The sequence below is a fragment of the Podarcis bocagei genome (assembly GCF_964188305.1).
Source record: "Podarcis bocagei genome assembly, chromosome: 10".
Taxonomy (NCBI): Eukaryota; Metazoa; Chordata; class Lepidosauria; order Squamata; family Lacertidae; genus Podarcis; species Podarcis bocagei.
This window is the reverse complement of record NC_138135.1, coordinates 44,703,340-44,715,618: the sequence shown is the minus strand read 5'-3', so window position 1 is coordinate 44,715,618 and position 12,279 is coordinate 44,703,340. Positions and strand designations below refer to the sequence as shown.

Sequence of the window (12,279 nt, the reverse complement as noted above, 5' to 3'; positions counted from 1 at the left end):
TGCCTAGTCAACAGAGGACTCTCAGGCCTTCAGGTTCTATCTTCTTACAAATTCCAGTTCAACCTGCTTCTCACTCAACTTCCTGACACTGAGTTAGACCATTGGTACATGGGTGGCGCTGTGGGCTAAACCACAGAGCCTAGGACTTGCCAGTCAGAAGGTCAGTGGTTTGAATCCCCGTGATGGGGTGAGCTCCAGTTGCTCGGTTCCTGCTCCTGCCAACCTAGCAGTTTGAAAGCACGTCAAAGTGCAAGTAGATAAATAGGTACTACTCTGGCAGGAAGGTAAACGACTTTTCTGTGCCCTGTCTGGTTCACCAGAAGCAGCTTAGTCATGCTGGCCACATGACCCAGAAGCTGTACGCCAGCTCCCTTGGCCAATAAAGTGAGATGAGCGCTGCAACCCCAGAGTCGGTCACAACTGGACCTAATGGTCAGGGGTCCCTTTACCTTTACCTTTTTACATCTATACCAGTATTGTCTACACTAACTGGCAGCAGCTTTCAAGGGATATAGATGGGGATGTGTCCAGCCATACCTGGAGATGCTTGGGGATTGAATCTGAGGTTTTCTGCATGCAAAGAACATGCTCTACCACTGAGTCACAGCCTTCCCCAATCTAGACCAATTCTCCCTTAGGAGGATTAATGTCATGGCTGTATCATGTCAAAGATAGTAGATCTAATATAGCTATATTCCAGAATACTCTGATCTTTTTTAAAAAACACATTGTGATGGTATCCTTTTCTCCCCTTACAGAAACGTGGACTTCTGACAGAAAAAGAGAAGAGGCATCAGAATCCACATTGTAAACAGTAAGCTTGTTCTCAGTGCCTTCTGAAACTGAATATTATACGACATTTGCTTCTTTTCCTTGACCAGTCTGTTCTTTCTTTTACCAATATAAGAAATTAGTCTGGTAAGCAATTTCTGCCCTCTCTTAAAGCTCAATTTCATTTCACTGGAGTGGACATTTTATTCATTTATCCTATAATCCTCTTAGATAAAAAACCAAGATAATCCATGCAATGTATCTGTGCTGCACCACATAGGGACATATCATTAGTGTTTTCTCAACTAGGATGATTTGGTGCAATAATATTGGTTAGGAAGCCACAAAATAAAAGAAATGGCAAATCATATTTCTGTTTTTGGGGGGTTACTTTACGTATTTTTCATACATTGCATGACAGTGTATTTCTGGCAAGTGGAGCAAAAATTGGAAAATCCTACAATTGCTTTGATGTTTAGCTGGTGCTTGCCATTGTATACCTGAAGGAGCGTCTCCACCCGCATTGTTCAGCCCAGACACTGAAATCCAGCTCCAAGGGCCTTCTGGTGGTTCCCTTATTGTGAGAAATGAGGTTACAGGGAACCAGGTAGAGGACCTTCTCAGTAGTCACACCTGCCCTATGGAATGCCCTCCAATCAGGTGTCAAGGAAATAAACAGTGATCTGACTTTTGTTATTGTTATTGTTATCCATGGTGCCTGTGAGCCAGAAAGGTGCAAGTTGATGGTGCTGGGGAACACTGTATTTTACACTGCAACAAGGGCAAGAAATCTTATTCAGGTCTCAATTCGCAATACAGTCGTACCTTGGTTGTCGAACGCCTTGGTACTCGGACGTTTTGGCTCCCGAACACCGCAAACCTGGAAGTGAGTGTTCTAGTTTGTGAACATTTTCCAGAAGCCGAACGTCTGATGCAGCTTCTGAGGCTTCTGATTGAGTGCAGGGAACTCTTGCAGCCAATTGGAAGCCGGGCCTTGGTTTTCGAACTGTTTCGAGAGTCAGACAGATTCCCAGAACGGATGAAGTTTGACAACCAAGGTACGACTACACATATGATCAGCTTCCAAGACAGTTTTGGGAAAGGAGACTTGCATAGGCTTCTAAGTCATCACATGGATCAGGTATAGGGAGCCTCAAGCCCAAGACCACTCTCCTCCTTTGCCTTGCTTCATATCCCACTTGAGAATTTTTGCTTAGCTGGAATATGTCTTTGAACTCCAACAATTCCCCTTACTCTCCTGGATGGAAGATAGAGAGGGCTGTATGTAGAAAGCAGCCCGCTGTACAAAGTTATGATTTACGTTAATGCCCCCCCCCTTTACTCTGACCCTTTTCACACACAGGTGTATTCCTATCAGAAGGTTGCCCAGAAGGAATGAAGCCCATTGGCTGAAAGAGGTTCCCAACCCCTGATATGGATGAAGAATTGGGATGCAAAGTGATCTAAAAATATGTAGATGATAGTATTGCCTCAGGATCATGGTTTTTAGCTTAAGACCTCATAGAGTTTCCAGCAAATTCCCACTGCTGCATTGTGGAAACAGTGTGTTTGTGAAATGGGCAGATGGTCGCATACCTGTGTTTGAATCTTTCTCTCTGTTTTATACACGTAATCAAAAATCCCCCCGTTTTAGCTTTCTTTAGCAGCTGGCATGAGCACCCTGAACTCATATCAAAACCATTCAAATGGAATCTGAATGTATTTATGTACATGAAGAAGAAATTAATCAACCTTTGTTGGTGCTCCAATGAATACAATCACCCTTCCTCCTCCAGGCAGAATATAATGATGAGAAACCTTTTCATAGCATCCATCAGTTAATTTATCAGTCATGGCATTATGATTATAGAATACAAATGTTCTAACCATGAATATATAATTACAGAAATGGAACTGTGCAGTGTCCATTTAACACATGTAATACATAATTTATTTAGTTCACCGTTTGGACTCAATTCTTGGAAATGTAATGTAAACAGAATTACCATTTTCTAATTTTTAAACAATAACTTTATGACAGAGTTTGGGAATACTCAACTAGCAGCAGTCAGTTTGCTTTAGGGGACAGGTAAATTGCAACACAGCAGGTTTGTCTATCAGCCGCATTTCTCCAATTAATATAAATGTTGAGCCCTCTTGAATAAAGGTACTCTAAGGAGTACGTCTTTCCTAAAATGTATAACATGGATCTTGCATAGGGCTGCCATAGTCTGGAAATTTCCCAGACATAGCTGGGATTTGACAGTTGGAAACAGCGTCCAGGTGCAAATTTCTGAAAGCTCAACAACTTTTGTGTCCAGATTTTCACTTTTTGAAATATGGCAACCCTATTCCTGCAGAACATTGTATCATTTTCAATTACTGTTTTACTTCATGAAGTTCTATAGAATGCATAGCAAATATACCCCTCCCTTCCCCCCCCCCAAAAAACCTTACCCTACAACTTCCAGTTCGAGCTCTTTGATCCTGTCTGTTTTCTTTTGAAAGTAATGGATGGAAGAGAATTATTAACTTGGAGTGTGAGTTGAAAACATTGGGTTTTGCCACATGGAGAAATGTTGGAGGCTATGCTCACCCCTGCTAAACCATATCAGCACGGATGTTGGAACTGAAAAAGAACTGTTGTGCAGAAGCACCAAGGCAGCTGGTATCTCTTTCTCTCTCCTTGCAGAATTGCTGCCTTCCCTTCTGGCATAGCACAACCGAGTGAAATCAACCATGGGGGAAGAGCATGTCTGGAGGGTTTCAGGTAGAGCAATGCATTAGGAAGAGCTATGCCTCTGCTCCACTGACTTTGCTCGTCTTCAGATGAAGCCCTCAGCATGTTGTCTCTGAGGTTCCATTAACTGAATTAGGGATGTACAAGCTGTAAGGAGCTCGTCCTACTCTTGAGTAGGACCCTGGCAGAGACACATGCCCGACTGGCATGTTCTCTCCCTTCTAGTTGTTCATTTGGGAGCTTCAAAAGCTTTCTTCAGGCCAAACATCACAGCGACCGATGCCAACAGACATCGGCACACTTAGAGATCCACAGAGTCTTCGCAGTTTGCGTAACAGACCTCAGCAACTCAACATTTTGGCTAATCTACTTTATTTACGTATAAACACACAGAGCACTGCAACATGGCTCTCTCTCTCTCTCTAGCATCAGACAGCAAAGAGGGGGAACAAAGGACAATAGTCCCACTTCACGGAACACAGTAACACAAACATCCTGTCTCCGTCACTTCCCACTCTGTGGAGTCAAAACATACACCGTCATGTGATAGACAAAAATCCCATGACTGCAATCACAGAGCAGGAATTCTAACACAAGCAAAAAAGCCCCCACCTATCCACAAGTGGGAGATAGATTTTAGCAAAGTGGAAGTGACCACAGCCAGTTGCATTGTGAGCGGCAGGCGTGACACCCTTTTGCTCTTAAGCAACTGTAGCCCTCATTTTATTTGCAGTCGTCACTTCCATGTACACACATCTGCAGCCTCAGATATGCCCCTACTGTGTTGTTTGATATTGTGAACTGCCTTGAAATTGAAAAATGGGATATACATATTCAAATAAATGAATATAAGGGCAATTATCTCCTTCTGCACATGTCTATTGATTATAACAAGAGCAAGCAAGCACATTAAAATTGATGGGGTAGCCATATTGACTAAGGCAGGTGTTAGCTCTTTACCTTCAATGTCATCATAAGAAGACAAACTGATGGACTTCTATTTTATTCTCATTATTATTATTCTTTAAAATTCATAAGCTTTTTGTGGTTTTGGCTTTGATATTTTCAAAGATCATAACCCCATGGCTATGGAGGAGGCTAAACTATTGCAACACCCCTTGCTGAAGAGGTGTCTGTTCATCATCTTCACACAGTTAGCTGTTATCAAATTTCACCTGCCATGACAGTTATTTTGGATTATCATACAATTGACAGCTATGATGGTTCATAATGGCTGTCTAGTTAATGACAGTTTCCTCCATCATTCATGTATTATAAAGATAAATTTGTGTAATTTGACAAATCGGGTTATTGTTCAGATTAACAATTGGCTCATGAGGATGATGCTGGAACAATGGACTAGGTCTCATTTCAGCCAGCTGAAATAAATCTCATCCCAGCCCATTGAAAATAACAGTAATATGAGCAGTTTCACTCCATTACTTCCAGAGAAATTGAATTCCTTTTTTTTCAACCTTGCAGATTGATAGAATTACAGTAGATCTTTTATTCTTAATTTTCTTTGGAAAGCTGTATGCTAATATTTTAGGTTCTAGTGCGTGCGTGCAATGAGATGGAAATGTCTGAATACATTCTGAGTCCTTTTCTATTTAAAATGCAGTTGCAAAGCTTTGAAAAAGCAAGTTAGTTGACTTATGAAGGTTGTGTTCTAGTAAAAGAGGAAAAATTGCTTAAAACTTAAAACCAGCATGAATTCACTCCTTAGAGGTTTGCTTGAGAAGAACTCTTGATCGGTGTGGTCTGGGGACTAGGGCTGAATGCTCCTTGTACCTTTGGAAAACAGCATGTGGCAAAGTTAGCTTTGAAACTGGTCTTCTGAGTACATTGTTAATTACTAACGGCAGGAAAGAAATTTAACACAAGGTCTCCTGGGACATGTTGTTTTAGATTGCCACTTAACTGGGCAGATTCTTTTGGAAGAAAGCATATTGTGAAAGTGCTTTGGACTCCTCTATTTCCCAGAAGATCATCCACAACCACCTTGGAAATCTTGAGGCTGATTTTTAATTTATAGGTAGCAGGGGTCTTAAGATATAACCACACAGGGATTTATCCAGCACAGTATTACTAACATGAATACATACTAAATTGTGTGTGGTTCCAGTTATTGCGCATTGTTGTGTTTCACTGTGTTTGTTTGACACTACAACCAGAGTAGCAGTGCTTTTTTCAGACAGAAAACCTAAGACATGGATTTACATTCTGCAGTTCCCTGACATGTACTAGTTATTCAACCTAATTTTGCAAAATGGTCCTGTCTGCAGACTTCCCTGGGGACTTCAATTGCCATCTATCATCTTAGCACCTTGATAGATTACTCACCATTATTTAATTTATCTTCAGATTCTTCTTTGCTTTCCCCTTAGTTAACAAACAAACACAGTGCACCCCCAGTGTCCCAGAAGTTGGATAATCCTTTGCTGAATGGTTGGTAATACTTTGTCTCAAGTAATAATTTTGTGTGTGAAGGCTATGGCCCTGATCCAACAATGGATGTTCAGCATACGGAATAAGGTTTCTACAAATGATTCATTCTCATCTGTTCTTGCTAAAGGCTGTTGCAGCAGCACAGCACGGCTTGTATCTTAAGGCAGTACAGACTGTTTCTCAATTCATGCAAGTAGTAGGACATCAGTTTTTCTACTTGTGCCAAGCACACAAAGTGGCTTAAGAACAAAATAAAATATGAGGCATGCTTATCTCTTGGCTGCTATGTCAGGAGGAAACTGATGCATTCTCCTTAGCCAGCTACAAGTCAACCCGTAACCTGTGGCCCTTCAGATATTACTGGCCTCTGGCCGTCATCATCCTGAACTGCTGGTCATACTGCCTGGAGCTAATTAGGAGTTGCAGTCCAATAACATAAACCCAGAAGGCCAAAGGTTACCCACCCCATGCTCTAAGCAATGGCCTGAAGAGTAACTTTTTTAAGGTGCTGTTTCACAGGGGGTGGGAATAAAAGGAAGTCGTCATTTTAGGATGAGTCTTGTCTGTTTCTGGTTCACTTTTCACATGCTTAAAAAAAACACATCCAATAATTCTTTCCGTTTCCAAATTAACCTGTGAGTTTGTAGATACTATTTCATGTGTAAATACAATTTTTAAATGTGAGTTTTCTCTCAAGATGCACATTTAATGCAAAGTTTGAAACAGTTGAACTGACCAGAACTTCATCACAGCATTTGGAATCCTTGGATCCAAGATATGCAGCATGAGTAATTTCATATTGGAATTCACAGAGATCAAAATCCCAAAATGTCGTCAAGCATTATTGCAGGGCTGTGGTGAGGAAAAGAGGAAGGGGGAAAGTAGCCAGCTACCTGCTGCCTTCACAGGTGGCTTTCGAAAGGAAGTGAATCCTGACCATAATCATCCCATTCCCAGATGGAGTGTTGTTGTTGTTTTTATTAGTTGTGGTATTAGATTTATTTCCTGCCCTTTGCCAGAAAGGCCAAAGCAGACTACAGCAATATAAAATACAGCATTAAAAACAGTTTAAAACAAATGGCAACCACAACTAGACTGGATATTAAATACATATTTCATCAAGTGATGAGAAATTAAGAGAGCCTTACAGTATCCAGCAAAAATAAACAAATAAATATATTTTTGGGGGGTAGCCAAAGAGGTATATCAGAATTTTAATTTTGTATGTGTGAGTTGCCTTGAAAATTCATTGCATTCTGAAGCCAGATAAAAAAATCAGATATGGCCAGATAAAAGTCTGTTTACAGATAGATTAATAATGACTAAAGAAATAATTGCAATGTCTTTTAGGTTAATTAATATATTTATGTTCTGTAATTAATTGCTTTTTTAAAAAAAACTCATTTCAGGGTTTTTTTTTAAACTTTTTTAGTATTTCACCCCCAATTATTTGCTAAACTTTTATACCCCTCCTTCACCATAAATACTGCAACATGTAGCTATTTTTTTTAATGGAAATATTCAGGATATCTGAAATAAATTAAAACTTCAGTTGTAAAGCAAAGAACATCATTTATGGGGAGGAACAGCAAAATTTATTCAGTTATGAAATCATCTTTTGATTTTTGCCATTTGACTCACTACTTTAGACGTTCCAAGAAATTTCCTACCACTACACAACCTGCACTTAAAAAAACCCCAATGGCATGTTTAAAGACTTAGACATAAATTGGAGTTGGCCTTTGTCCCAATGAGCTGTTCTCTATTCCACTTCTCTACCACCCTACCACTCACAATAAATCCCCACAGACATTCATTTGACATTACACTGGTGGCTATTGGGGAGACAGGCAAACTGATGAGATGGCAACTATTGCTGCTAATAATGGATTTTATTACATAAACAGTAGTGTGTCTCTGACATGTTTTGCCAACCCGCCAAAAAACACTGACACCTGGTGGTTTATACCCACAATTAGACCCTTTGATCCACACCCAGTATAAAGTACCACCTTGCATTGGCCCCAATAGAGCATCAATTAAATGACACTGTAAATGCTGTAACTCCAAATTTTGCCCCCCCCCCCAGCTGCCTTAGTGCTGGCAGTGTAATTGCAAATATTAGAGAACTGAACTTTGTCTAAATTATCTGGCTATAGCACACATTACCACAGATCTGTTTGAAGAGTTTCTGTGTGCAGCTGATTAGACACTCTAATGAGAGTGCCATAAAACCCCGTGTATTGTGTTTCTTTCTTTTCTTCTGGAACATTATGTCTTCAGTTGTCAAACAGCTATAACAAACTAAAGCTTAAATGTTCAACTGAAAGAAGCAGTAGCAAATGACTCATTTTTAGTATTTGGAAAAGGAAGGAGAATACATTTCTTAAGACTTAACGCTCTGGATCCAGAAACCCTCACAGGAAGCACACGTCCACCATCTTGTTTCAAAAGGCCTTTGGATCCTCAATGCTTCCCTAATCTTTTTTTTAAATTCTCATGTTCTTGTTTAAGGGCTTAATCTATTGAGGTTTTATGTTTTAGATTCATAAGATTCATATCAGTGTTAGCAGCTTTGAGACCTAGCTGATGAAAAGCAGGATACACGTTTTTAAAATAAATAAACAAAAATAACCTTAACAGAATGTCGTGATGCCTGCCACCTTGAATGACTTTAAAGTTAGCCATACTCTTCATGACTCTGTCTATCAGTGGCCTACAACTCCCATCAGTCAGCATGGTCAATGGCCTAGAATGACAATTGTTGTTAAAATCAGGTTCACCCAAAATGGTTGTCAAACCACCCTCTCCCAACATTATCTAATATTTTCAAGGCAGTCATTCTAAACAGTTCTGTGCCACGTTACATGAAAGTAAGCCCCAATGAAAATTAGTGGGTCACCCTGGGGTCCTTCAGGATGAACAGTAGGATAAAAAAAGGAAATATAATAACATAAATCTTATAGCTTGTCAGCCATTAGCTGCTACCTTGCCCCATAATCTGGCATGCATTTTCATGCACATGTATTTTCAGAGCATGCATGCATACTAGTTAAAACATGTGCTTGCCTGCAATTCTCATTTTCCTATCCAGTAGTGTTTGCTTGTGTCCTAAAATGGAAGAAAAAGACTCAGTTGAGATAGCTCATGGCTACTAGTGCTTTTGCGGTGCTTTTCTCGCTTGATTCAATTACTCATCACTATGAAAAGTTCAAATGCATTTTAACAGCCTCAGGGTGGTTGACCATTAGCATTTCATGATGAACCCTGTACAGTTAAACAGTTAACAGCATGGCTTCCTGAAAAAAGCAGCTGCTTTGATATGCTGAACAAAGACCTTCACTCTTTCTATCCAGTCCAATGAGTCTGAGAAGTTATCAGGCAAGGAAAAAATATTTTGGTTTTCAAAGGCTCTATGTTTTCTCTAGCCTGGCTTTTTAGCAGCTAGAGAAAAAGCAGGCTATATTAGTGAGTTGCCATGGTCCAGAGAGGAATGGAGAGTGGCTTCATCCCATCAACTGCAGCTTCAGGCAAATGACTCACCTTGCATGCAATAAAATGTGCTATAAACATGAGTGTACGGGAGTATATAAACATCTCCCTCTTCCTAGACAGTCACTACATTGAGCTAATACACTGCTTGCAAGGAAATGACAGTCTGAATTACAGATTTGCATTAGTTACTTGGTGCATCATTCCAGAATATTGCGAGTGAGCATGGATATATGCCACACACTGCTCAGTAAGCAGTCATAATCAGGAACTCATTTTGTGCAAGATTCCTCCTGACCCCATTGGATTTTTCCCCAGTTATGTACCATATTTTTCGCTCTATATGACACACCTTTTCCCCTCCAAAAATTAAGGGGAAATGTTTGTGTGTCCTATGGAGCGAATGTAGGCTCCTTAGCTTCAGCGAAAGCAACTCGAAGCCTCCAAAGCGCAGAGGGAGCATTCCCTCCGCGCTCCAGAGGCTACGCATTGCTTTCACTGAAGCCTGGAGAGCAAGAGGGGTCTGACGCCTTTGGAGCACAGCGGGACCTCGCGCTGCACTCCAAAGGCTTCGGGTTCCTTTTGCTGAAGCTGGGAGAGCAAGATGAAGGCTCCTCATGCCCTGCGGAGGCTTTGCACGAAGCTAGAACAGGTAGAGGGAGTGCTGCGCAGCCAATGGGAAGCTGCGCACACCTCCTCCATGCCGGAAGGGGCACCAGAAATAGCATTTGCACATGCGGGCGTGCACACTCTTGCCCACTGTGGCATCTGCAGGACCGTGGACCAACTCAAGCCACAAAAACTTTGCCGACCCTTGGTCTAGTAACTAGTAGACCTCTAAATGTCATTGGATCCCAATAACTATCAGCCTCAGCCAGCATAGCCAATGGTCAGGAACAATGGGTGTTGTAATCCAACAACATCTGGAAAACTGGAGAACACCTATGCCCTAGCATGTTCCCTGCACATCTTTTCAAGTGTGGGTTCTTTAAAACACACACACACCAATGTGAATTTGGTGAATCTGAAATTTGCTTGCAAGCTTAGGCTTACCATTATGCAGAGTGTGGCAGCTACCTCAGGGCTCAGTTGCTAGAGGGCTGGGGAATAGTGGGGAGGATGTACAGCCACTGATGGGGAACTTTTCAGCCTGCAGGCCTACATAGGCTCACCAGACAAATTTGGGCAATCACACCCTCCCTTGCTGGGGCTGAGGTGAGCCTAACATTAGGTATAGGAAAGATCAAGTTGCAGATTGAAGCTTGAAGCCACAGCAGCTGCAAAGAAGGAAGAATTGGGAGCACGTTCTTAAGTGTTGCCCTGCACAATGAAAGAAAAAAAGTTTCAAATTCTAAACCTGCCATGTTTTGGCTGCAAAAGAAAGCTATGCACCCCCTTCCTTCCTTCTTTCTTTGCTTCCCTGGCATGAATTCAATCTAGGAATCTTCCTTTGTAGTATCGGCTTGAACTTTCAAAACCTGATCTTGTATGCTATCAAGTGGATGGGTGACCCTGAGCTTCTGTCAAAGTGGTATGTGGATACGACCCTTTGGCTCAATCCAGTTTCACACCTCTGCCCTAAGCTAACCTGCTGCCCTCAAATGCAGTGGAGGTTGTTTCATTGCTAGTTGCTTGCCCAGTCAGCTTCTGTTTGTGTAATGGGGCCACCACCATGCCCTTTTCCTCAGGCCAAGCCTGTTTGCTTTACATACACGCTTACATTTTAAGCAACTAAGTAATGGGTGATTTGATAATGTGCAGAACTTCTCTAACTTCTTATTAATAAAGAGGTCTATTGGGACTTCCTTTTCACAGACTATTTACTCTGTCGCTATCCCATTTTTCCAAAAGAAATTGCAGTACTTTGTCAAATGTCTTGTGTGTTATCAAACAGAAATGGCCCAGAAGTTTCAGCATTACCCTTTCCCTGCCACATCGCACGTCTCCTTATTAACTTAATTCATTAAATAACTTTCCCTAATACATTGCATTTACCTTTATTACTAACTTTTTTATTCCATAATCATTCCTGTATAATATGCTGAACAGAGCCCACCTTTAACAACAAAACCAAAAGGTGCCCCTTAAAGTGCTAAATGTATGAATAGTCCTACAAAATCTACAACCCAAAGGGTGCCACCTCACCTTGTCTAATGGTAGGCTTTGGTCCTGTAACTGGCAGGTGCAAAAAGCTAACTACTGTGCAATTTTGCCTGCATTTGGGGCTTATTATGTCCCATCCAACACAGCCATTGTTGACTAATTTTAAGGGATTCTGCATTCTCTTGTATAATTCCATACCAATTCCATATAATTCTTGTTTGTTTGTTTGTTTGTTAAGCTTGTCACCAATCAGATCTTCAAGTGACTTACACTGCAGAACATATACATAAATTCATTTTTAAACAGAAAGGAAAAGAAAAATTATATAAACATTAGCATTGCATACAGCATATATAGCAACAACAACAACATTGGCAGCACAGTAAAACAAAACACAAAAACACAAAAAACTATGCTCCCATCCGTGAACCAGCAGAGTGGAATTAAAAAAAATCAAACACTGACACACCCACCCCACTCCCTAGCCCAGAAATCCCTAACTTGGAAAAGTCAGCCACTTGAACCTAGTTTTGTTTTAATTCCTCACTGTACCCAGAAGTCCAGCTTCAATGCCAGCTACTGCAAATCAGTGGTGGTGGTAGAATGAGTCCTGATCCAGGAATGGTCCGGTTGTCTCTTGCAAAGACAACAGCAGCAAATTCAGATCAAGAAGAGGTGGTAAAAGGTTTATCTGCTCTGCAGATTTTTCCAGTTGCTGCTGCTCT

The 12,279-nt window shown here is 41.0% G+C and overlaps 1 protein-coding gene across 4 annotated transcripts in view; it reads left to right on the top strand.

The window, feature by feature from the left end:
• Positions 1 to 12,279, top strand: part of SYT1 (synaptotagmin 1) — a 359,848-nt gene that overhangs the window by 144,567 nt on the left and 203,002 nt on the right. For all 4 annotated transcript variants that reach the window (XM_081211253.1, XM_081211250.1, XM_081211252.1 and 1 more), the window contains exon 2: positions 759 to 814. The gene's annotated coding sequence lies outside the window, so the exon portion shown is untranslated. The remainder of the gene's footprint in view (positions 1 to 758; positions 815 to 12,279) is intronic.